This window comes from Triturus cristatus, chromosome 5_1 (assembly GCF_964204655.1).
Source record: "Triturus cristatus chromosome 5_1, aTriCri1.1, whole genome shotgun sequence".
NCBI classification, from domain to species: Eukaryota; Metazoa; Chordata; class Amphibia; order Caudata; family Salamandridae; genus Triturus; species Triturus cristatus.
In genome coordinates, this window is record NC_140587.1 from 934,454,515 (window position 1) to 934,482,501 (window position 27,987).

The following is a 27,987-nucleotide window of genomic DNA, read 5'->3' on the forward strand; positions in this document are numbered from 1 at the left end:
AGGAGAAACACTTTTTAAGGCCTCAGAGTGAGTAAATTGGCCATTTTCATTCACTTTTACCCATTCCTAAAATCTTGTGTTTAAGGCCCGTAGAAGCATGAAAATCACTTTAAACATCTCATTTGATCTTTAAAAGTGCTTTTCCACGTACAAATGTGAATTGTAGTTCAAAGAGGCAACATTTGAAAACGGACCATTTTTTTAGTTTCTGAAGCATGTCGTAAGGGGGGGTGGTTATCTCTTTCGTCAAAAATCGGGCGTTTTTGATTGAACAATAAAGGCCTACAAATCTTATTTAATTCACTTTCTTGAGTGGAGAAAAACTTTTTAAGGCCTCAGAGTGAATAAATTGGCCATTTTCATTCATATTTACCCATTCCTCATATCTTGTGTTTAGGGCCCCTGGAAGCTTGTAAATCACTTTAAACATCTAATTTTATCTCTAAAAGTGTTTATCCACGTACAAATGTGGATTGTCATTCAAAGATGCAACATTTGAAAATGAACCTTTTTTTTGTTTCTGAAGCATGTCGTAAGGGGGGGGTGGTTATCTTTTTCACCAAAAAACAGGCGTTTTTGATTGAACAATAAAGGCATCCAAATGTAATTTTATTCACTTTCCGTGGAGGAGAAACACTTTTTAAGGCCGCAGATTGAAAAAATTGGCCATTTTCATTCACGGTTACCCATTTTTCAAATCTCGTGTTTAGGGCCCCTGGAAGCTTGAAAATCACTTTAAACATCTCATTTTATCTCTAAAAGTGATTATCCACGTACAATGTTAATTGTAGTTCAAAAGACGCAACATTTGAAAATGAACCATTTTTTTTGTTTCAGAAGCATGTCGTAAGGGGGGGTGGTTATCTCTTTTGTCAATAATCGGGCGTTTTCGCTTGAACAATAAAGGCCTACAAATGTTATTTAATTCACTTCCCGTTGAGGAGAAACACTTTTTAAGGCCTCAGAGTGAGTAAATTGGCCATTTTCATTCACTTTTACCCATTTCTCAAACCTTGTGTTTAGGGCCCCTGGAAGCTTGAAAATCACTTTAAACATCTAATTTTATCTCTAAAAGTGTTTATCCACGTACAAATGTGGATTGTCGTTCAAAGATGCAACATTTGAAAATGAACCATTTTTTTTGTTTCTGAAGCATGTCGTAAGGGGGGGGTGGTTATCTCTTTCGTCAAAAATCGGGCGTTTTTGATTGAACAATAAAGGTCTACAAATGTTATTTTATTCACTTTCCGTGGAGGAGAAACACTTTTTAAGGCCTCAGAGTGAATAAATTGGCCATTTTCATTCATATTTACCCATTCCTCATATCTTGTGTTTAGGGCCCCTGGAAGCTTGTAAATCACTTTAAACATCTAATTTTATCTCTAAAAGTGATTATCCACGTACAAATGTGAATTGTAGTTCAAAGACGCAACATTTGAAAATGGACCATTTTTTTTGTTTCTGAAGCATGTCGTAAGGGGGGGTGGTTATCTTTTTCACCAAAAACGGGCGTTTTTGATTGAACAATAAAGGCATCCAAATGTTATTTTATTCACTTTCCGTGGAGGAGAAACACTTTTTAAGGCCGCAGAGTGAGTAAATTGGCCATTTTCATTCACGTTTACCCATTTCTCAAATCTCGTGTTTAGGGCCCCTGGAAGCTTGAAAATCACTTTAAACATCTAATTTTAGCTCTAAAAGTGTTTATCCACGTACAAATGTTAATTGTGGTTCAAAGACGCAACATTTGAAAATGAACCATTTTTTCAGTTTCAGAAGCATGTCGTAAGGGGGGGTGGTTATCTCTTTCATCAAAAATCAGGCGTTTTCGCTTGAACAATAAAGACCTCCAAATGGTATTTAATTCACTTCCCGTGGAGGAGAAACACTTTTTAAGGCCTCAGAGTGAGTAAATTGGCCATTTTCATTCACTTTTACCCATTCCTAAAATCTTCTGTTTAAGGCCCGTGGAAGCATGAAAATCACTTTAAACATCTCATTTGATCTTTAAAAGTGCTTTTCCACGTACAAATGTGAATTGTAGTTCAAAGAGGCAACATTTGAAAACGGACCATTTTTTTAGTTTCTGAAGCATGTCGTAAGGGGGGGTGGTTATCTCTTTCGTCAAAAATCGGGCATTTTTGATTGAACAATAAAGGCCTACAAATCTTATTTAATTCACTTTCTTGAGTGGAGAAAAACTTTTTAAGGCCTCAGAGTGAATAAATTGGCCATTTTCATTCATATTTACCCATTCCTCATATCTTGTGTTTAGGGCCCCTGGAAGCTTGTAAATCACTTTAAACATCTAATTTTATCTCTAAAAGTGATTATCCACGTACAAATGTGAATTGTAGTTCAAAGACGCAACATTTGAAAATGGACCATTTTTTTGTTTCTGAAGCATGTCGTAAGGGGGGGGGTGGTTATCTCTTTCGTCAAAAATCGGGCGTTTTTGATTGAACAATAAAGGCCTACAAATGTTATTTAATTCACTTTCTGGAGTGGAGAAAAACTTTTTAAGGCCTCAGAGTGAATAAATTGGCCATTTTCATTCATATTTACCCATTCCTCATATCTTGTGTTTAGGGCCCCTGGAAGCTTGTAAATCACTTTAAACATCTAATTTTATCTCTAAAAGTGATTATCCACGTACAAATGTGAATTGTAGTTCAAAGACGCAACATTTGAAAATGGACCATTTTTTTTGTTTCTGAAGCATGTCGTAAGGGGGGGGTGGTTATCTTTTTCACCAAAAAACAGGCGTTTTTGATTGAACAATAAAGGCATCCAAATGTTATTTTATTCACTTTCCGTGGAGGAGAAACACTTTTTAAGGCCGCAGATTGAAAAAATTGGCCATTTTCATTCACGGTTACCCATTTTTCAAATCTCGTGTTTAGGGCCCCTGGAAGCTTGAAAATCACTTTAAACATCTCATTTTATCTCTAAAAGTGATTATCCACGTACAATGTTAATTGTAGTTCAAAAGACGCAACATTTGAAAATGAACCATTTTTTTTGTTTCAGAAGCATGTCGTAAGGGGGGGTGGTTATCTCTTTCGTCAATAATCGGGCGTTTTCGCTTGAACAATAAAGGCCTACAAATGTTATTTAATTCACTTCCCGTTGAGGAGAAACACTTTTTAAGGCCTCAGAGTGAGTAAATTGGCCATTTTCATTCACTTTTACCCATTTCTCAAATATTGTGTTTAGGGCCCCTGGAAGCTTGAAAATCACTTTAAACATCTAATTTTATCTCTAAAAGTGTTTATCCACGTACAAATGTGGATTGTCGTTCAAAGATGCAACATTTGAAAATGAACCATTTTTTTTGTTTCTGAAGCATGTCGTAAGGGGGGTGGTTATCTCTTTCGTCAAAAATCGGGCGTTTTTGATTGAACAATAAAGGTCTACAAATGTTATTTAATTCACTTTCTGGAGTGGAGAAAAACTTTTTAAGGCCTCAGAGTGAATAAATTGGCCATTTTCATTCATATTTACCCATTCCTCATATCTTGTGTTTAGGGCCCCTGGAAGCTTGTAAATCACTTTAAACATCTAATTTTATCTCTAAAAGTGATTATCCACGTACAAATGTGAATTGTAGTTCAAAGACGCAACATTTGAAAATGGACCATTTTTTTCGTTTCTGAAGCATGTCGTAAGGGGGGGTGGTTATCTTTTTCACCAAAAAACTGGCGTTTTTGATTGAACAATAAAGGCATCCAAATGTTATTTTATTCACTTTCCGTGGAGGAGAAAAACTTTTTAAGGCCTCAGAGTTCATAAATTGGCCATTTTCATTCACTTTTACCCATTTCTCAAATCTCGTGTTTAGGGCCCCTGGAAGCTTGAAAATCACTTTAAACATCTCATTTTATCTTTAAAAGTGATTATCCACGTACAATGTTAATTGTGGTTCAAAGACGCAACATTTAAAAATGAACCATCTTTTTAGTTTTAGAAGCATGTCGTAAGGGGGGGTGGTTAGCTCTTTCATCAAAAATCAGGCGTTTTCGCTTGAACAATAAAGACCTCCAAATGGTATTTAATTCACTTCCCGTGGAGGAGAAACACTTTTTAAGGCCTCAGAGTTCATAAATTGGCCATTTTCATTCACTTTTACCCATTTCTCAAATCTTGTGTTTAGGGCCCCTGGAAGCTTGAAAATCACTTTAAACATCTAATTTTAGCTCTAAAAGTGATTATCCACGTACAAATGTGGATTGTCATTCAAAGACGCAACATTTGAAAACGGGCCATTTTTTACGTTTCTGAAGCATGTCGTAAGGGGGGGTGGTTATCTCTTTCGTCAATAATCGGGCGTTTTCGCTTGAACAATAAAGGCCTACAAATGTTATTTAATTCACTTCCCGTGGAGGAGAAACACTTTTTAAGGCCTCAGAGTGAGTAAATTGACCATTTTCATTCACTTTTACCCATTCCTCAAATCTTGTGTTTAAGGCCCCTGGAAGCATGAAAATCACTTTAAACATCTCATTTGATCTTTAAAAGTGCTTTTCCACGTACAAATGTGAATTGTAGTTCAAAGAGGCTACATTTAAAAACGGACCATTTTTTTAGTTTCTGAAGCATGTCGTAAGGGGGGGTGGTTATCTCTTTCGTCAAAAATCGGGCGTTTTTGATTGAACAATAAAGGCATCCAAATGTTATTTAATTCACTTTCCGTGGAGGAGAAACACTTTTTAAGGCCTCAGAGTGAATAAATTGGCCATTTTCATTCATATTTACTCATTCCTCGTATCTTGTGTTTAGGGCCCCTGGAAGCTTGTAAATCACTTTAAACATCTAATTTTATCTCTAAAAGTGTTTATCCATGTACAAATGTGGATTGTCGTTCAAAGATGCAACATTTGAAAATGAACCATTTTTTTTGTTTCTGAAGCATGTCGTAAGGGGGGGTGGTTATCTCTTTCGTCAAAAATCGGGCGTTTTTGATTGAACAATAAAGGCATCCAAATGTTATTTAATTCACTTTCCGTGGAGGAGAAACACTTTTTAAGGCCTCAGAGTGAGTAAATTGGCCATTTTCATTCACTTTTACCCATTTCTCAAATCTTGTGTTTAGGGCCCCTGGGAGCTTGAAAATCACTTTAAACATCTAATTTTAGCTCTAAAAGTGATTATCCACGTACAAATGTGGATTGTCATTCAAAGACGCAACATTTGAAAACGGGCCATTTTTTACGTTTCTGAAGCATGTCGTAAGGGGGGTGGTTATCTCTTTCGTCAATAATCGAGCGTTTTCGCTTGGACAATAAAGGCCTACAAATGTTATTTAATTCACTTCCCGTGGAGGAGAAACACTTTTTAAGGCCTCAGAGTGAGTAAATTGGCCATTTTCATTCACTTTTACCCATTCCTCAAATCTTGTGTTTAAGGCCCCTGGAAGCATGAACATCACTTTAAACATCTCATTTGATCTTTAAAAGTGCTTTTCCACGTACAAATGGGAATTGTAGTTCAAAGAGGCTACATTTAAAAACGGACCATTTTTTTAGTTTCTGAAGCATGTCGTAAGGGGGGGGTGGTTATCTCTTTCGTCAAAAATCGGGCGTTTTTGATTGAACATTAAAGGCCTACAAATGTTATTTAATTCACTTTCTGGAGTGGAGAAAAACTTTTTAAGGCCTCAGAGTGAATAAATTGGCCATTTTCATTCATATTTACCCATTCCTCATATCTTGTGTTTAGGGCCCCTGGAAGCTTGTAAATCACTTTAAACATCTAATTTTATCTCTAAAAGTGATCATCCACGTACAAATGTGAATTGTAGTTCAAAGACGCAACATTTGAAAATGGACCATTTTTTTCGTTTCTGAAGCATGTTGTAAGGGGGGGTGGTTATCTTTTTCACCAAAAAACGGGCGTTTTTGATTGAACAATAAAGGCATCCAAATGTTATTTTATTCACTTTCCGTGGAGGAGAAACACTTTTTAAGGCCGCAGAGTGAAAAAATTGGCCATTTTCATTCACGGTTACCCATTTTTCAAATCTCGTGTTTAGGGCCCCTGGAAGCTTGAAAATCACTTTTAACATCTCATTTTATCTCTAAAAGTGATTATCCACGTACAAATGTGAATTGTAGTTCAAAGACGCAACATTTGAAAATGGACCATTTTTTTCGTTTCTGAAGCATGTCGTAAGGGGGGGTGGTTATCTTTTTCACCAAAAAACGGGCGTTTTTGATTGAACAATAAAGGCATCCAAATGTTACTTTATTCACTTTCCGTGGAGGAGAAACACTTTTTAAGGCCGCAGAGTGAAAAAATTGGCCATTTTCATTCACGGTTACCCATTTTTCAAATCTCGTGTTTAGGGCCCCTGGAAGCTTGAAAATCACTTTAAACATCTCATTTTATCTCTAAAAGTGATTATCCACGTACAATGTTAATTGTAGTTCAAAAGACGCAACATTTGAAAATGAACCATTTTTTTAGTTTCAGAAGCATGTCGTAAGGGGGGGTGGTTATGTCTTTCATCAAAAATCAGGCGTTTTCGCTTGAACAATAAAGGCCTCCAAATGGTATTTAATTCACTTCCCGTGGAGGAGAAACACTTTTTAAGGCCTCAGAGTGAGTAAATTGGCCATTTTCATTCACTTTTACCCATTTCTCAAATCTTGTGTTTAGGGCCTCTGGAAGCTTGAAAATCACTTTAAACATCTAATTTTAGCTCTAAAAGTGATTATCCACGTACAAATGTGGATTGTCATTCAAAGACGCAACATTTGAAAACGGACCATTTTTTTCGTTTCTGAAGCATGTCGTAAGGGGGGGTGGTTATCTCTTTCGTCAATAATCGGGCGTTTTCGCTTGAACAATAAAGGCCTACAAATGTTATTTAATTCACTTCCCGTTGAGGAGAAACACTTTTTAAGGCCTCAGAGTGAATAAATTGGCCATTTTCATTCATATTTACCCATTCCTCATATCTTGTGTTTAGGGCCCCTGGAAGCTTGTAAATCACTTTAAACATCTAATTTTATCTCTAAAAGTGATTATCCACGTACAAATGTGAATTGTAGTTCAAAGACGCAACATTTGAAAATGGACCATTTTTTTTGTTTCTGAAGCATGTCGTAAGGGGGGGTGGTTATCTCTTTCATCAAAAATCAGGCGTTTTCGCTTGAACAATAAAGACCTCCAAATGGTATTTAATTCACTTCCCGTGGAGGAGAAACACTTTTTAAGGCCTCAGAATGAGTAAATTGGCCATTTTCATTCACTGTTACCCATTCCTCAAATCTTGTGTTTAAGGCCCCTGGAAGCATGAAAATCACTTTAAACATCTCATTTGATCTTTAAAAGTGCTTTTCCACGTACAAATGTGAATTGTAGTTCAAAGAGGCAACATTTGAAATCGGACCATTTTTTTAGTTTCTGAAGCATGTCGTAAGGGGGGGTGGTTATCTCTTTCGTCAAAAATCGGGCGTTTTTGATTGAACAATAAAGGTCTACAAATGTTATTTAATTCACTTTCTGGAGTGGAGAAAAACTTTTTAAGGCCTCAGAGTGAATAAATTGGCCATTTTCATTCATATTTACCCATTCCTCATATCTTGTGTTTAGGGCCCCTGGAAGCTTGTAAATCACTTTAAACATCTAATTTTATCTCTAAAAGTGATTACCCACGTACAAATGTGAATTGTAGTTCAAAGACGCAACATTTGAAAATGGACCATTTTTTTTGTTTCTGAAGCATGTCGTAAGGGGGGGTGGTTATCTCTTTCGTCAAAAATCGGGCGTTTTTGATTGACCAATAAAGGTCTACAAATGTTATTTAATTCACTTTCTGGAGTGGAGAAAAACTTTTTAAGGCCTCAGAGTGAATAAATTGGCCATTTTCATTCATCTTTACCCATTCCTCATATCTTGTGTTTAGGGCCCCTGGAAGCTTGTAAATCACTTTAAACATCTAATTGTATCTCTAAAAGTGATTATCCACGTACAAATGTGAATTGTAGTTCAAAGACGCAACATTTGAAAATGGACCATTTTTTTTGTTTCTGAAGCATGTCGTAAGGGGGGGTGGTTATCTTTTTCACCAAAAAACGGGCGTTTTTGATTGAACAATAAAGGCATCCAAATGTTATTTTATTCACTTTCCGTGGAGGAGAAACACTTTTTAAGGCCTCAGAGTGAGTAAATTGGCCATTTTCATTCACTTTTACCCATTTCTCAAATCTTGTGTTTAGGGCCCCTGGAAGCTTGAAAATCACTTTAAACATCTAATTTTAGCTCTAAAAGTGATTATCCACGTACAAATGTGGATTGTCATTCAAAGACGCAACATTTGAAAACGGGCCATTTTTTACGTTTCTGAAGCATGTCGTAAGGGGGGGGTGGTTATCTCTTTCGTCAATAATCGGGCGTTTTCGCTTGAACAATAAAGGCCTACAAATGTTATTTAATTCACTTCCCGTGGAGGAGAAACACTTTTTAAGGCCTCAGAGTGAGTAAATTGGCCATTTTCATTCACTTTTACCCATTTCTCAAATCTTGTGTTTAGGGCCCCTGGAAGCTTGAAAATCACTTTAAACATCTAATTTTATCTCTAAAAGTGTTTATCCACGTACAAATGTGGATTGTCGTTCAAAGATGCAACATTTGAAAATGAACCATTTTTTTTGTTTCTGAAGCATGTCGTAAGGGGGGGGTGGTTATCTCTTTCGTCAAAAATCGGGCGTTTTTGATTGAACAATAAAGGTCTACAAATGTTATTTAATTCACTTTCTGGAGTGGAGAAAAACTTTTTAAGGCCTCAGAGTGAATAAATTGGCCATTTTCATTCATATTTACCCATTCCTCAAATCTTGTGTTTAGGGCACCTGAAAGCTTGTAAATCACTTTAAACATCTAATTTTATCTCTAAAAGTGATTATCCACGTACAAATGTGAATTGTAGTTCAAAGACGCAACATTTGAAAATGGACCATTTTTTTTGTTTCTGAAGCATGTCGTAAGGGGGGGTGGTTATCTTTTTCACCAAAAACGGGCGTTTTTGATTGAACAATAAAGGCATCCAAATGTTATTTTATTCACTTTCCGTGGAGGAGAAACACTTTTTAAGGCCGCAGAGTGAGTAAATTGGCCATTTTCATTCACGTTTACCCATTTCTCAAATCTCGTGTTTAGGGCCCCTGGAAGCTTGAAAATCACTTTAAACATCTAATTTTATCTCTAAAAGTGATTATCCACGTACAAATGTGAATTGTAGTTCAAAGACGCAACATTTGAAAATGAACCATTTTTTCAGTTTCAGAAGCATGTCGTAAGGGGGGGTGGTTATCTCTTTCATCAAAAATCAGGCGTTTTCGCTTGAACAATAAAGACCTCCAAATGGTATTTAATTCACTTCCCGTGGAGGAGAAACACTTTTTAAGGCCTCAGAGTGAGTAAATTGGCCATTTTCATTCACTTTTACCCATTCCTCAAATCTTGTGTTTAAGGCCCGTGGAAGCATGAAAATCACTTTAAACATCTCATTTGATCTTTAAAAGTGCTTTTCCACGTACAAATGTGAATTGTAGTTCAAAGAGGCAACATTTGAAAACGGACCATTTTTTTAGTTTCTGAAGCATGTCGTAAGGGGGGGTGGTTATCCCTTTCGTCAAAAATCGGGCGTTATTGATTGAACAATAAAGGCCTACAAATCTTATTTAATTCACTTTCTTGAGTGGAGAAAAACTTTTTAAGGCCTCAGAGTGAATAAATTGGCCATTTTCATTCATATTTACCCATTCCTCATATCTTGTGTTTAGGGCCCCTGGAAGCTTGTAAATCACTTTAAACATCTAATTTTATCTCTAAAAGTGATTATCCACGTATAAATGTGAATTGTAGTTCAAAGACGCAACATTTGAAAATTGACCATTTTTTTTGTTTCTGAAGCATGTCGTAAGGGGGGGTGGTTATCTTTTTCACCAAAAAACGGGCGTTTTTGATTGAACAATAAAGGCATCCAAATGTTATTTTATTCACTTTCCGTGGAGGAGAAACACTTTTTAAGGCTTCAGAGTGAGTAAATTGGCCATTTTCATTCACTTTTACCCATTTCTCAAATCTTGTGTTTAGGGCCCCTGGAAGCTTGAAAATCACTTTAAACATCTAATTTTAGCTCTAAAAGTGATTATCCACGTACAAATGTGGATTGTCATTCAAAGACGCAACATTTGAAAACGGGCCATTTTTTACGTTTCTGAAGCATGTCGTAAGGGGGGGTGGTTATCTCTTTCGTCAATAATCAGGCGTTTTCGCTTGAACAATAAAGGCCTACAAATGTTATTTAATTCACTTCCCGTTGAGGAGAAACACTTTTTAAGGCCTCAGAGTGAGTAAATTGGCCATTTTCATTCACTTTTACCCATTTCTCAAATCTTGTGTTTAGGGCCCCTGGAAGCTTGAAAATCACTTTAAACATCTAATTTTATCTCTAAAAGTGTTTATCCACGTACAAATGTGGATTGTCGTTCAAAGATGCAACATTTGAAAATGAACCATTTTTTTTGTGTCTGAAGCATGTCGTAAGGGGGGGGTGGTTATCTCTTTCGTCAAAAATCGGGCGTTTTTGATTGAACAATAAAGGTCTACAAATGTTATTTAATTCACTTTCTGGAGTGGAGAAAAACTTTTTAAGGCCTCAGAGTGAATAAATTGGCCATTTTCATTCATATTTACCCATTCCTCAAATCTTGTGTTTAGGGCACCTGAAAGCTTGTAAATCACTTTAAACATCTAATTTTATCTCTAAAAGTGATTATCCACGTACAAATGTGAATTGTAGTTCAAAGACGCAACATTTGAAAATGGACCATTTTTTTTGTTTCTGAAGCATGTCGTAAGGGGGGGTGGTTATCTTTTTCACCAAAAACGGGCGTTTTTGATTGAACAATAAAGGCATCCAAATGTTATTTTATTCACTTTCCGTGGAGGAGAAACACTTTTTAAGGCCGCAGAGTGAGTAAATTGGCCATTTTCATTCACGTTTACCCATTTCTCAAATCTCGTGTTTAGGGCCCCTGGAAGCTTGAAAATCACTTTAAACATCTAATTTTAGCTCTAAAAGTGTTTATCCACGTACAAATGTTAATTGTGGTTCAAAGACGCAACATTTGAAAATGAACCATTTTTTCTGTTTCAGAAGCATGTCGTAAGGGGGGGTGGTTATCTCTTTCATCAAAAATCAGGCGTTTTCGCTTGAACAATAAAGACCTCCAAATGGTATTTAATTCACTTCCCGTGGAGGAGAAACACTTTTTAAGGCCTCAGAGTGAGTAAATTGGCCATTTTCATTCACTTTTACCCATTCCTCAAATCTTGTGTTTAAGGCCCCTGGAAGCATGCAAATCACTTTAAACATCTCATTTGATCTTTAAAAGTGCTTTTCCACGTACAAATGTGAATTGTAGTTCAAAGAGGCAACATTTGAAAACGGACCATTTTTTTAGTTTCTGAAGCATGTTGTAAGGGGGGGTGGTTATCTCTTTCGTCAAAAATCGGGCGTTTTTGATTGAACAATAAAGGCCTACAAATGTTATTTAATTCACTTTCTGGAGTTTAGAAAAACTTTTTAAGGCCTCAAAGTGAATAAATTGGCCATTTTCATTCATATTTACCCATTCCTCATATCTTGTGTTTAGGGCCCCTGGAAGCTTGTAAATCACTTTAAACATCTAATTTCATCTCTAAAAGTGATCATCCACGTACAAATGTGAATTGTAGTTCAAAGACGCAACATTTGAAAATGGACCATTTTTTTCGTTTCTGAAGCATGTCGTAAGGGGGGGTGGTTATCTTTTTCACCAAAAAACGGGCGTTTTTGATTGAACAATAAAGGCATCCAAATGTTATTTTATTCACTTTCCGTGGAGGAGAAACACTTTTTAAGGCCGCAGAGTGAAAAAATTGGCCATTTTCATTCACGGTTACCCATTTTTCAAATCTCGTGTTTAGGGCCCCTGGAAGCTTGAAAATCACTTTAAACATCTCATTTTATCTCTAAAAGTGATTATCCACGTACAATGTTAATTGTAGTTCAAAAGACGCAACATTTGAAAATGAACCATTTTTTTAGTTTCAGAAGCATGTCGTAAGGGGGGGTGGTTATCTCTTTCATCAAAAATCAGGCGTTTTCGCTTGAACAATAAAGGCCTCCAAATGGTATTTAATTCACTTCCCGTGGAGGAGAAACACTTTTTAAGGCCTCAGAGTGAGTAAATTGGCCATTTTCATTCACTTTTACCCATTCCTCAAATCTTGTGTTTAAGGCCCCTGGAAGCATGCAAATCACTTTAAACATCTCATTTGATCTTTAAAAGTGCTTTTCCACGTACAAATGTGGATTGTCGTTCAAAGATGCAACATTTGAAAATGAACCATTTTTTTTGTTTCTGAAGCATGTCGTAAGGGGGGGTGGTTATCTCTTTCGTCAAAAATCGGGCGTTTTTGATTGAACAATAAAGGTCTACAAATGTTAATTAATTCACTTTCTGGAGTGGAGAAAAACTTTTTAAGGCCTCAGAGTGAATAAATTGGCCATTTTCATTCATATTTACCCATTCCTCATATCTTGTGTTTAGGGCCCCTGGAAGCTTGTAAATCACTTTAAACATCTAATTTTATCTCTAAAAGTGATTATCCACGTACAAATGTGAATTGTAGTTCAAAGACGCAACATTTGAAAATGGACCATTTTTTTTGTTTCTGAAGCATGTCGTAAGGGGGGGTGGTTATCTTTTTCACCAAAAACGGGCGTTTTTGATTGAACAATAAAGGCATCCAAATGTTATTTTATTCACTTTCCGTGGAGGAGAAACACTTTTTAAGGCCGCAGAGTGAGTAAATTGGCCATTTTCATTCACGTTTACCCATTTCTCAAATCTCGTGTTTAGGGCCCCTGGAAGCTTGAAAATCACTTTAAACATCTAATTTTAGCTCTAAAAGTGTTTATCCACGTACAAATGTTAATTGTGGTTCAAAGACGCAACATTTGAAAATGAACCATTTCTTCAGTTTCAGAAGCATGTCGTAAGGGGGGGTGGTTATCTCTTTCATCAAAAATCAGGCGTTTTCGCTTGAACAATAAAGACCTCCAAATGGTATTTAATTCACTTCCCGTGGAGGAGAAACACTTTTTAAGGCCTCAGAGTGAGTAAATTGGCCATTTTCATTCACTTTTACCCATTCCTCAAATCTTGTGTTTAAGGCCCCTGGAAGCATGCAAATCACTTTAAACATCTCATTTGATCTTTAAAAGTGCTTTTCCACGTACAAATGTGAATTGTAGTTCAAAGAGGCAACATTTGAAAACGGACCATTTTTTTAGTTTCTGAAGCATGTCGTAAGGGGGGGTGGTTATCTCTTTCGTCAAAAATCGGGCGTTTTTGATTGAACAATAAAGGCATCCAAATGTTATTTTATTCACTTTCCGTGGAGGAGAAACACTTTTTAAGGCCGCAGAGAGAAAAAATTGGCCATTTTCATTCACGGTTACCCATTTTTCAAATCTCGTGTTTAGGGCCCCTGGAAGCTTGAAAATCACTTTAAACATCTCATTTTATCTCTAAAAGTGATTATCCACGTACAATGTTAATTGTAGTTCAAAAGACGCAACATTTGAAAATGAACCATTTTTTTAGTTTCAGAAGCATGTCGTAAGGGGGGGTGGTTATCTCTTTCATCAAAAATCAGGCGTTTTCGCTTGAACAATAAAGGCCTCCAAATGGTATTTAATTCACTTCCCGTGGAGGAGAAACACTTTTTAAGGCCTCAGAGTGAGTAAATTGGCCATTTTCATTCACTTTTACCCATTTCTCAAATCTTGTGTTTAGGGCCCCTGGAAGCTTGAAAATCACTTTAAACATCTAATTTTAGCTCTAAAAGTGATTATCCACGTACAAATGTGGATTGTCATTCAAAGACGCAACATTTGAAAACGGCCCATTTTTTTCGTTTCTGAAGCATGTCGTAAGGGGGGGTGGTTATCTCTTTCGTCAATAATCGGGCGTTTTCGCTTGAACAATAAAGGCCTACAAAAGTTATTTCATTCACTTCCCGTTGAGGAGAAACACTTTTTAAGGCCTCAGAGTGAGTAAATTGGCCATTTTCATTCACTTTTACCCATTTCTCAAATCTTGTGTTTAGGGCCCCTGGAAGCTTGAAAATCACTTTAAACATCTAATTTTATCTCTAAAAGTGTTTATCCACGTACAAATGTGGATTGTCGTTCAAAGATGCAACATTTGAAAATGAACCATTTTTTTTGTTTCTGAAGCATGTCGTAAGGGGGGGGTGGTTATCTCTTTCGTCAAAAATCGGGCGTTTTTGATTGAACAATAAAGGTCTACAAATGTTATTTTATTCACTTTCCGTGGAGGAGAAACACTTTTTAAGGCCTCAGAGTGAATAAATTGGCCATTTTCATTCATATTTACCCATTCCTCATATCTTGTGTTTAGGGCCCCTGGAAGCTTGTAAATCACTTTAAACATCTAATTTTATCTCTAAAAGTGATTATCCACGTACAAATGTGAATTGTAGTTCAAAGACGCAACATTTGAAAATGGACCATTTTTTTTGTTTCTGAAGCATGTCGTAAGGGGGGGTGGTTATCTTTTTCACCAAAAACGGGCGTTTTTGATTGAACAATAAAGGCATCCAAATGTTATTTTATTCACTTTCCGTGGAGGAGAAACACTTTTTAAGGCCGCAGAGTGAGTAAATTGGCCATTTTCATTCACGTTTACCCATTTCTCAAATCTCGTGTTTAGGGCCCCTGGAAGCTTGAAAATCACTTTAAACATCTAATTTTAGCTCTAAAAGTGTTTATCCACGTACAAATGTTAATTGTGGTTCAAAGACGCAACATTTGAAAATGAACCATTTTTTCAGTTTCAGAAGCATGTCGTAAGGGGGGGTGGTTATCTCTTTCATCAAAAATCAGGCGTTTTCGCTTGAACAATAAAGACCTCCAAATGGTATTTAATTCACTTCCCGTGGAGGAGAAACACTTTTTAAGGCCTCAGAGTGAGTAAATTGGCCATTTTCATTCACTTTTACCCATTCCTAAAATCTTCTGTTTAAGGCCCGTGGAAGCATGAAAATCACTTTAAACATCTCATTTGATCTTTAAAAGTGCTTTTCCACGTACAAATGTGAATTGTAGTTCAAAGAGGCAACATTTGAAAACGGACCATTTTTTTAGTTTCTGAAGCATGTCGTAAGGGGGGGTGGTTATCTCTTTCGTCAAAAATCGGGCATTTTTGATTGAACAATAAAGGCCTACAAATCTTATTTAATTCACTTTCTTGAGTGGAGAAAAACTTTTTAAGGCCTCAGAGTGAATAAATTGGCCATTTTCATTCATATTTACCCATTCCTCATATCTTGTGTTTAGGGCCCCTGGAAGCTTGTAAATCACTTTAAACATCTAATTTTATCTCTAAAAGTGATTATCCACGTACAAATGTGAATTGTAGTTCAAAGACGCAACATTTGAAAATGGACCATTTTTTTGTTTCTGAAGCATGTCGTAAGGGGGGGGGTGGTTATCTCTTTCGTCAAAAATCGGGCGTTTTTGATTGAACAATAAAGGCCTACAAATGTTATTTAATTCACTTTCTGGAGTGGAGAAAAACTTTTTAAGGCCTCAGAGTGAATAAATTGGCCATTTTCATTCATATTTACCCATTCCTCATATCTTGTGTTTAGGGCCCCTGGAAGCTTGTAAATCACTTTAAACATCTAATTTTATCTCTAAAAGTGATTATCCACGTACAAATGTGAATTGTAGTTCAAAGACGCAACATTTGAAAATGGACCATTTTTTTTGTTTCTGAAGCATGTCGTAAGGGGGGGGTGGTTATCTTTTTCACCAAAAAACAGGCGTTTTTGATTGAACAATAAAGGCATCCAAATGTTATTTTATTCACTTTCCGTGGAGGAGAAACACTTTTTAAGGCCGCAGATTGAAAAAATTGGCCATTTTCATTCACGGTTACCCATTTTTCAAATCTCGTGTTTAGGGCCCCTGGAAGCTTGAAAATCACTTTAAACATCTCATTTTATCTCTAAAAGTGATTATCCACGTACAATGTTAATTGTAGTTCAAAAGACGCAACATTTGAAAATGAACCATTTTTTTTGTTTCAGAAGCATGTCGTAAGGGGGGGTGGTTATCTCTTTCGTCAATAATCGGGCGTTTTCGCTTGAACAATAAAGGCCTACAAATGTTATTTAATTCACTTCCCGTTGAGGAGAAACACTTTTTAAGGCCTCAGAGTGAGTAAATTGGCCATTTTCATTCACTTTTACCCATTTCTCAAATATTGTGTTTAGGGCCCCTGGAAGCTTGAAAATCACTTTAAACATCTAATTTTATCTCTAAAAGTGTTTATCCACGTACAAATGTGGATTGTCGTTCAAAGATGCAACATTTGAAAATGAACCATTTTTTTTGTTTCTGAAGCATGTCGTAAGGGGGGTGGTTATCTCTTTCGTCAAAAATCGGGCGTTTTTGATTGAACAATAAAGGTCTACAAATGTTATTTAATTCACTTTCTGGAGTGGAGAAAAACTTTTTAAGGCCTCAGAGTGAATAAATTGGCCATTTTCATTCATATTTACCCATTCCTCATATCTTGTGTTTAGGGCCCCTGGAAGCTTGTAAATCACTTTAAACATCTAATTTTATCTCTAAAAGTGATTATCCACGTACAAATGTGAATTGTAGTTCAAAGACGCAACATTTGAAAATGGACCATTTTTTTCGTTTCTGAAGCATGTCGTAAGGGGGGGTGGTTATCTTTTTCACCAAAAAACTGGCGTTTTTGATTGAACAATAAAGGCATCCAAATGTTATTTTATTCACTTTCCGTGGAGGAGAAAAACTTTTTAAGGCCTCAGAGTTCATAAATTGGCCATTTTCATTCACTTTTACCCATTTCTCAAATCTCGTGTTTAGGGCCCCTGGAAGCTTGAAAATCACTTTAAACATCTCATTTTATCTTTAAAAGTGATTATCCACGTACAATGTTAATTGTGGTTCAAAGACGCAACATTTAAAAATGAACCATCTTTTTAGTTTTAGAAGCATGTCGTAAGGGGGGGTGGTTAGCTCTTTCATCAAAAATCAGGCGTTTTCGCTTGAACAATAAAGACCTCCAAATGGTATTTAATTCACTTCCCGTGGAGGAGAAACACTTTTTAAGGCCTCAGAGTTCATAAATTGGCCATTTTCATTCACTTTTACCCATTTCTCAAATCTTGTGTTTAGGGCCCCTGGAAGCTTGAAAATCACTTTAAACATCTAATTTTAGCTCTAAAAGTGATTATCCACGTACAAATGTGGATTGTCATTCAAAGACGCAACATTTGAAAACGGGCCATTTTTTACGTTTCTGAAGCATGTCGTAAGGGGGGGTGGTTATCTCTTTCGTCAATAATCGGGCGTTTTCGCTTGAACAATAAAGGCCTACAAATGTTATTTAATTCACTTCCCGTGGAGGAGAAACACTTTTTAAGGCCTCAGAGTGAGTAAATTGACCATTTTCATTCACTTTTACCCATTCCTCAAATCTTGTGTTTAAGGCCCCTGGAAGCATGAAAATCACTTTAAACATCTCATTTGATCTTTAAAAGTGCTTTTCCACGTACAAATGTGAATTGTAGTTCAAAGAGGCTACATTTAAAAACGGACCATTTTTTTAGTTTCTGAAGCATGTCGTAAGGGGGGGTGGTTATCTCTTTCGTCAAAAATCGGGCGTTTTTGATTGAACAATAAAGGCATCCAAATGTTATTTAATTCACTTTCCGTGGAGGAGAAACACTTTTTAAGGCCTCAGAGTGAATAAATTGGCCATTTTCATTCATATTTACTCATTCCTCGTATCTTGTGTTTAGGGCCCCTGGAAGCTTGTAAATCACTTTAAACATCTAATTTTATCTCTAAAAGTGTTTATCCATGTACAAATGTGGATTGTCGTTCAAAGATGCAACATTTGAAAATGAACCATTTTTTTTGTTTCTGAAGCATGTCGTAAGGGGGGGTGGTTATCTCTTTCGTCAAAAATCGGGCGTTTTTGATTGAACAATAAAGGCATCCAAATGTTATTTAATTCACTTTCCGTGGAGGAGAAACACTTTTTAAGGCCTCAGAGTGAGTAAATTGGCCATTTTCATTCACTTTTACCCATTTCTCAAATCTTGTGTTTAGGGCCCCTGGGAGCTTGAAAATCACTTTAAACATCTAATTTTAGCTCTAAAAGTGATTATCCACGTACAAATGTGGATTGTCATTCAAAGACGCAACATTTGAAAACGGGCCATTTTTTACGTTTCTGAAGCATGTCGTAAGGGGGGTGGTTATCTCTTTCGTCAATAATCGAGCGTTTTCGCTTGGACAATAAAGGCCTACAAATGTTATTTAATTCACTTCCCGTGGAGGAGAAACACTTTTTAAGGCCTCAGAGTGAGTAAATTGGCCATTTTCATTCACTTTTACCCATTCCTCAAATCTTGTGTTTAAGGCCCCTGGAAGCATGAACATCACTTTAAACATCTCATTTGATCTTTAAAAGTGCTTTTCCACGTACAAATGGGAATTGTAGTTCAAAGAGGCTACATTTAAAAACGGACCATTTTTTTAGTTTCTGAAGCATGTCGTAAGGGGGGGGTGGTTATCTCTTTCGTCAAAAATCGGGCGTTTTTGATTGAACATTAAAGGCCTACAAATGTTATTTAATTCACTTTCTGGAGTGGAGAAAAACTTTTTAAGGCCTCAGAGTGAATAAATTGGCCATTTTCATTCATATTTACCCATTCCTCATATCTTGTGTTTAGGGCCCCTGGAAGCTTGTAAATCACTTTAAACATCTAATTTTATCTCTAAAAGTGATCATCCACGTACAAATGTGAATTGTAGTTCAAAGACGCAACATTTGAAAATGGACCATTTTTTTCGTTTCTGAAGCATGTTGTAAGGGGGGGTGGTTATCTTTTTCACCAAAAAACGGGCGTTTTTGATTGAACAATAAAGGCATCCAAATGTTATTTTATTCACTTTCCGTGGAGGAGAAACACTTTTTAAGGCCGCAGAGTGAAAAAATTGGCCATTTTCATTCACGGTTACCCATTTTTCAAATCTCGTGTTTAGGGCCCCTGGAAGCTTGAAAATCACTTTTAACATCTCATTTTATCTCTAAAAGTGATTATCCACGTACAAATGTGAATTGTAGTTCAAAGACGCAACATTTGAAAATGGACCATTTTTTTCGTTTCTGAAGCATGTCGTAAGGGGGGGTGGTTATCTTTTTCACCAAAAAACGGGCGTTTTTGATTGAACAATAAAGGCATCCAAATGTTACTTTATTCACTTTCCGTGGAGGAGAAACACTTTTTAAGGCCGCAGAGTGAAAAAATTGGCCATTTTCATTCACGGTTACCCATTTTTCAAATCTCGTGTTTAGGGCCCCTGGAAGCTTGAAAATCACTTTAAACATCTCATTTTATCTCTAAAAGTGATTATCCACGTACAATGTTAATTGTAGTTCAAAAGACGCAACATTTGAAAATGAACCATTTTTTTAGTTTCAGAAGCATGTCGTAAGGGGGGGTGGTTATGTCTTTCATCAAAAATCAGGCGTTTTCGCTTGAACAATAAAGGCCTCCAAATGGTATTTAATTCACTTCCCGTGGAGGAGAAACACTTTTTAAGGCCTCAGAGTGAGTAAATTGGCCATTTTCATTCACTTTTACCCATTTCTCAAATCTTGTGTTTAGGGCCTCTGGAAGCTTGAAAATCACTTTAAACATCTAATTTTAGCTCTAAAAGTGATTATCCACGTACAAATGTGGATTGTCATTCAAAGACGCAACATTTGAAAACGGACCATTTTTTTCGTTTCTGAAGCATGTCGTAAGGGGGGGTGGTTATCTCTTTCGTCAATAATCGGGCGTTTTCGCTTGAACAATAAAGGCCTACAAATGTTATTTAATTCACTTCCCGTTGAGGAGAAACACTTTTTAAGGCCTCAGAGTGAATAAATTGGCCATTTTCATTCATATTTACCCATTCCTCATATCTTGTGTTTAGGGCCCCTGGAAGCTTGTAAATCACTTTAAACATCTAATTTTATCTCTAAAAGTGATTATCCACGTACAAATGTGAATTGTAGTTCAAAGACGCAACATTTGAAAATGGACCATTTTTTTTGTTTCTGAAGCATGTCGTAAGGGGGGGTGGTTATCTCTTTCATCAAAAATCAGGCGTTTTCGCTTGAACAATAAAGACCTCCAAATGGTATTTAATTCACTTCCCGTGGAGGAGAAACACTTTTTAAGGCCTCAGAATGAGTAAATTGGCCATTTTCATTCACTGTTACCCATTCCTCAAATCTTGTGTTTAAGGCCCCTGGAAGCATGAAAATCACTTTAAACATCTCATTTGATCTTTAAAAGTGCTTTTCCACGTACAAATGTGAATTGTAGTTCAAAGAGGCAACATTTGAAATCGGACCATTTTTTTAGTTTCTGAAGCATGTCGTAAGGGGGGGTGGTTATCTCTTTCGTCAAAAATCGGGCGTTTTTGATTGAACAATAAAGGCCTACAAATGTTATGTAATTCACTTTCTGGAGTGGAGAAAAACTTTTTAAGGCCTCAGAGTGAATAAATTGGCCAGTTTCATTCATATTTACCCATTCCTCATATCTTGTGTTTAGGGCCCCTGGAAGCTTGTAAATCACTTTAAACATCTAATTTTATCTCTAAAAGTGATCATCCACGTACAAATGTGAATTGTAGTTCAAAGACGCAACATTTGAAAATGGACCATTTTTTTCGTTTCTGAAGCATGTCGTAAGGGGGGGTGGTTATCTTTTTCACCAAAAAACGGGCGTTTTTGATTGAACAATAAAGGCATCCAAATGTTATTTTATTCACTTTCCGTGGAGGAGAAACACTTTTTAAGGCCGCAGAGTGAGTAAATTGGCCATTTTCATTCATGTTTACCCATTTCTCAAATCTCGTGTTTAGGGCCCCTGGAAGCTTGAAAATCACTTTAAACATCTCATTTTATCTCTAAAAGTGATTATCCACGTACAATGTTAATTGTAGTTCAAAAGACGCAACATTTGAAAATGAACCAATTTTTTTAGTTTCAGAAACATGTCGTAAGGGGGGGTGGTTATCTCTTTCATTAAAAATCAGGCGTTTTCGCTTGAACAATAAAGGCCTCCAAATGGTATTTAATTCACTTCCCGTGGAGGAGAAACACTTTTTAAGGCCTCAGAGTGCGTAAATTGGCCATTTTTATTCACTTTTACCCATTTCTCAAATCTTGTGTTTAGGGCCCCTGGAAGTTTGAAAATCACTTTAAACATCTAATTTTAGCTCTAAAAGTGATTAACCACGTACAAATGTGGATTGTCATTCAAAGACGCAACATTTCAAAACGGACCATTTTTTTCGTTTCTGAAGCATGTCGTAAGGGGGGGTGGTTATCTCTTTCGTCAATAATCGGGCGTTTTCGCTTGAACAATAAAGGCCTACAAATGTTATTTAATTCACTTCCCGTTGAGGAGAAACACTTTTTAAGGCCTCAGAGTGAGTAAATTGGCCATTTTCATTCACTTTTACCCATTTCTCATATCTTGTGTTTAGGGCCCCTGGAAGCTTGAAAATCACTTTAAACATCTCATTTGATCTTTAAAAGTGCTTTTCCATGTACAAATGTGAATTGTAGTTCAAAGAGGCAACATTTGAAAACGGACCATTTTTTTAGTTTCTGAAGCATGTCGTAAGGGGGGGTGGTTATCTCTGTCGTCAAAAATCGGGCGTTTTTGATTGAACAATAAAGGCCTACAAATGGTATTTAATTCACTTTCTGGAGTGGAGAAAAACTTTTTAAGGCCTCAGAGTGAGTAAATTGGCCATTTTCATTCACTTTTTCCCATTTCTCAAATCTTGTGTTTAGGGCCCCTGGAAGCTTGAAAATCACTTTAAACATCTAATTTTATCTCTAAAAGTGTTTATCCACGTACAAATGTGGATTGTCGTTCAAAGATGCAACATTTGAAAATGAACCATTTTTTTTGTTTCTGAAGCATGTCGTAAGGGGGGGTGGTTATCTCTTTCGTCAAAAATCGGGCATTTTTGATTGAACAATAAAGGTCTACAAATGTTATTTAATTCACTTTCTGGAGTGGAGAAAAACTTTTTAAGGCCTCAGAGTGAATAAATTGGCCATTTTCATTCATCTTTACCCATTCCTCATATCTTGTGTTTAGGGCCCCTGGAAGCTTGTAAATCACTTTAAACATCTAATTGTATCTCTAAAAGTGATTATCCACGTACAAATGTGAATTGTAGTTCAAAGACGCAACATTTGAAAATGGACCATTTTTTTTGTTTCTGAAGCATGTCGTAAGGGGGGGTGGTTATCTTTTTCACCAAAAAACGGGCGTTTTTGATTGAACAATAAAGGCATCCAAATGTTATTTTATTCACTTTCCGTGGAGGAGAAACACTTTTTAAGGCCTCAGAGTGAGTAAATTGGCCATTTTCATTCACTTTTACCCATTTCTCAAATCTTGTGTTTAGGGCCCCTGGAAGCTTGAAAATCACTTTAAACATCTAATTTTAGCTCTAAAAGTGATTATCCACGTACAAATGTGGATTGTCATTCAAAGACGCAACATTTGAAAACGGGCCATTTTTTACGTTTCTGAAGCATGTCGTAAGGGGGGGTGGTTATCTCTTTCGTCAATAATCGGGCGTTTTCGCTTGAACAATAAAGGCCTACAAATGTTATTTAATTCACTTCCCGTGGAGGAGAAACACTTTTTAAGGCCTCAGAGTGAGTAAATTGGCCATTTTCATTCACTTTTACCCATTCCTCAAATCTTGTGTTTAAGGCCCCTGGAAGCATGAAAATCACTTTAAACATCTCATTTGATCTTTAAAAGTGCTTTTCCACGTACAAATGTGGATTGTCATTCAAAGACGCAACATTTGAAAACGGACCATTTTTTTCGTTTCTGAAGCATGTCGTAAGGGGGGTGGTTATCTCTTTTGTCAATAATCGGGCGTTTTCGCTTGAACAATAAAGGCCTACAAATGTTATTTCATTCACTTCCCGTTGAGGAGAAACACTTTTTAAGGCCTCAGAGTGAGTAAATTGGCCATTTTCATTCACTTTTACCCATTTCTCAAATCTTGTGTTTAGGGCCCCTGGAAGCTTGAAAATCACTTTAAACATCTAATTTTATCTCTAAAAGTGTTTATCCACGTACAAATGTGGATTGTCGTTCAAAGATGCAACATTTGAAAATGAACCATTTTTTTTGTTTCTGAAGCATGTCGTAAGGGGGGTGGTTATCTCTTTCGTCAAAAATCGGGCGTTTTTGATTGAACAATAAAGGTCTACAAATGTTATTTAATTCACTTTCTGGAGTGGAGAAAAACTTTTTAAGGCCTCAGAGTGAATAAATTGGCCATTTTCATTCATATTTACCCATTCCTCATATCTTGTGTTTAGGGCCCCTGGAAGCTTGTAAATCACTTTAAACATCTAATTTTATCTCTAAAAGTGATTACCCACGTACAAATGTGAATTGTAGTTCAAAGACGCAACATTTGAAAATGGACCATTTTTTTTGTTTCTGAAGCATGTCGTAAGGGGGGGTGGTTATCTCTTTCGTCAAAAATCGGGCGTTTTTGATTGAACAATAAAGGTCTACAAATGTTATTTAATTCACTTTCTGGAGTGGAGAAAAACTTTTTAAGGCCTCAGAGTGAATAAATTGGCCATTTTCATTCATCTTTACCCATTCCTCATATCTTGTGTTTAGGGCCCCTGGAAGCTTGTAAATCACTTTAAACATCTAATTGTATCTCTAAAAGTGATTATCCACGTACAAATGTGAATTGTAGTTCAAAGACGCAACATTTGAAAATGGACCATTTTTTTTGTTTCTGAAGCATGTCGTAAGGGGGGGTGGTTATCTTTTTCACCAAAAAACGGGCGTTTTTGATTGAACAATAAAGGCATCCAAATGTTATTTTATTCACTTTCCGTGGAGGAGAAACACTTTTTAAGGCCTCAGAGTGAGTAAATTGGCCATTTTCATTCACTTTTACCCATTTCTCAAATCTTGTGTTTAGGGCCCCTGGAAGCTTGAAAATCACTTTAAACATCTAATTTTAGCTCTAAAAGTGATTATCCACGTACAAATGTGGATTGTCATTCAAAGACGCAACATTTGAAAACGGGCCATTTTTTACGTTTCTGAAGCATGTCGTAAGGGGGGGTGGTTATCTCTTTCGTCAATAATCGGGCGTTTTCGCTTGAACAATAAAGGCCTACAAATGTTATTTAATTCACTTCCCGTGGAGGAGAAACACTTTTTAAGGCCTCAGAGTGAGTAAATTGGCCATTTTCATTCACTTTTACCCATTCCTCAAATCTTGTGTTTAAGGCCCCTGGAAGCATGAAAATCACTTTAAACATCTAATTTTATCTCTAAAAGTGATTACCCACGTACAAATGTGAATTGTAGTTCAAAGACGCAACATTTGAAAATGGACCATTTTTTTTGTTTCTGAAGCATGTCGTAAGGGGGGGTGGTTATCTCTTTCGTCAAAAATCGGGCGTTTTTGATTGAACAATAAAGGTCTACAAATGTTATTTAATTCACTTTCTGGAGTGGAGAAAAACTTTTTAAGGCCTCAGAGTGAATAAATTGGCCATTTTCATTCATCTTTACCCATTCCTCATATCTTGTGTTTAGGGCCCCTGGAAGCTTGTAAATCACTTTAAACATCTAATTGTATCTCTAAAAGTGATTATCCACGTACAAATGTGAATTGTAGTTCAAAGACGCAACATTTGAAAATGGACCATTTTTTTTGTTTCTGAAGCATGTCGTAAGGGGGGGTGGTTATCTTTTTCACCAAAAAACGGGCGTTTTTGATTGAACAATAAAGGCATCCAAATGTTATTTTATTCACTTTCCGTGGAGGAGAAACACTTTTTAAGGCCTCAGAGTGAGTAAATTGGCCATTTTCATTCACTTTTACCCATTTCTCAAATCTTGTGTTTAGGGCCCCTGGAAGCTTGAAAATCACTTTAAACATCTAATTTTAGCTCTAAAAGTGATTATCCACGTACAAATGTGGATTGTCATTCAAAGACGCAACATTTGAAAACGGGCCATTTTTTACGTTTCTGAAGCATGTCGTAAGGGGGGGGTGGTTATCTCTTTCGTCAATAATCGGGCGTTTTCGCTTGAACAATAAAGGCCTACAAATGTTATTTAATTCACTTCCCGTGGAGGAGAAACACTTTTTAAGGCCTCAGAGTGAGTAAATTGGCCATTTTCATTCACTTTTACCCATTCCTCAAATCTTGTGTTTAAGGCCCCTGGAAGCATGAAAATCACTTTAAACATCTCATTTGATCTTTAAAAGTGCTTTTCCACGTACAAATGTGGATTGTCATTCAAAGACGCAACATTTGAAAACGGACCATTTTTTTCGTTTCTGAAGCATGTCGTAAGGGGGGGTGGTTATCTCTTTTGTCAATAATCGGGCGTTTTCGCTTGAACAATAAAGGCCTACAAATGTTATTTCATTCACTTCCCGTTGAGGAGAAACACTTTTTAAGGCCTCAGAGTGAGTAAATTGGCCATTTTCATTCACTTTTACCCATTTCTCAAATCTTGTGTTTAGGGCCCCTGGAAGCTTGAAAATCACTTTAAACATCTAATTTTATCTCTAAAAGTGTTTATCCACGTACAAATGTGGATTGTCGTTCAAAGATGCAACATTTGAAAATGAACCATTTTTTTTGTTTCTGAAGCATGTCGTAAGGGGGGGTGGTTATCTCTTTCGTCAAAAATCGGGCGTTTTTGATTGAACAATAAAGGTCTACAAATGTTATTTAATTCACTTTCTGGAGTGGAGAAAAACTTTTTAAGGCCTCAGAGTGAATAAATTGGCCATTTTCATTCATATTTACCCATTCCTCATATCTTGTGTTTAGGGCCCCTGGAAGCTTGTAAATCACTTTAAACATCTAATTTTATCTCTAAAAGTGATTACCCACGTACAAATGTGAATTGTAGTTCAAAGACGCAACATTTGAAAATGGACCATTTTTTTTGTTTCTGAAGCATGTCGTAAGGGGGGGTGGTTATCTCTTTCGTCAAAAATCGGGCGTTTTTGATTGAACAATAAAGGTCTACAAATGTTATTTAATTCACTTTCTGGATAGGAGAAAAACTTTTTAAGGCCTCAGAGTGAATAAATTGGCCATTTTCATTCATATTTACCCATTCCTCATATCTTGTGTTTAGGGCCCCTGGAAGCTTGTAAATCACTTTAAACATCTAATTTTATCTCTAAAAGTGATTATCCACGTACAAATGTGAATTGTAGTTCAAAGACGCAACATTTGAAAATGAACCATTTTTTCAGTTTCAGAAGCATGTCGTAAGGGGGGGTGGTTATCTCTTTCATCAAAAATCAGGCGTTTTCGCTTGAACAATAAAGACCTCCAAATGGTATTTAATTCACTTCCCGTGGAGGAGAAACACTTTTTAAGGCCTCAGAGTGAGTAAATTGGCCATTTTCATTCACTTTTACCCATTCCTCAAATCTTGTGTTTAAGGCCCGTGGAAGCATGAAAATCACTTTAAACATCTCATTTGATCTTTAAAAGTGCTTTTCCACGTACAAATGTGAATTGTAGTTCAAAGAGGCAACATTTGAAAACGGACCATTTTTTTAGTTTCTGAAGCATGTCGTAAGGGGGGGTGGTTATCCCTTTCGTCAAAAATCGGGCGTTATTGATTGAACAATAAAGGCCTACAAATCTTATTTAATTCACTTTCTTGAGTGGAGAAAAACTTTTTAAGGCCTCAGAGTGAATAAATTGGCCATTTTCATTCATATTTACCCATTCCTCATATCTTGTGTTTAGGGCCCCTGGAAGCTTGTAAATCACTTTAAACATCTAATTTTATCTCTAAAAGTGATTATCCACGTATAAATGTGAATTGTAGTTCAAAGACGCAACATTTGAAAATTGACCATTTTTTTTGTTTCTGAAGCATGTCGTAAGGGGGGGTGGTTATCTTTTTCACCAAAAAACGGGCGTTTTTGATTGAACAATAAAGGCATCCAAATGTTATTTTATTCACTTTCCGTGGAGGAGAAACACTTTTTAAGGCCTCAGAGTGAGTAAATTGGCCATTTTCATTCACTTTTACCCATTTCTCAAATCTTGTGTTTAGGGCCCCTGGAAGCTTGAAAATCACTTTAAACATCTAATTTTAGCTCTAAAAGTGATTATCCACGTACAAATGTGGATTGTCATTCAAAGACGCAACATTTGAAAACGGGCCATTTTTTACGTTTCTGAAGCATGTCGTAAGGGGGGGTGGTTATCTCTTTCGTCAATAATCAGGCGTTTTCGCTTGAACAATAAAGGCCTACAAATGTTATTTAATTCACTTCCCGTTGAGGAGAAACACTTTTTAAGGCCTATGAGTGAGTAAATTGGCCATTTTCATTCACTTTTACCCATTTCTCAAATCTTGTGTTTAGGGCCCCTGGAAGCTTGAAAATCACTTTAAACATCTAATTTTATCTCTAAAAGTGTTTATCCACGTACAAATGTGGATTGTCGTTCAAAGATGCAACATTTGAAAATGAACCATTTTTTTTGTTTCTGAAGCATGTCGTAAGGGGGGGGTGGTTATCTCTTTCGTCAAAAATCGGGCGTTTTTGATTGAACAATAAAGGTCTACAAATGTTATTTAATTCACTTTCTGGAGTGGAGAAAAACTTTTTAAGGCCTCAGAGTGAATAAATTGGCCATTTTCATTCATATTTACCCATTCCTCAAATCTTGTGTTTAGGGCACCTGAAAGCTTGTAAATCACTTTAAACATCTAATTTTATCT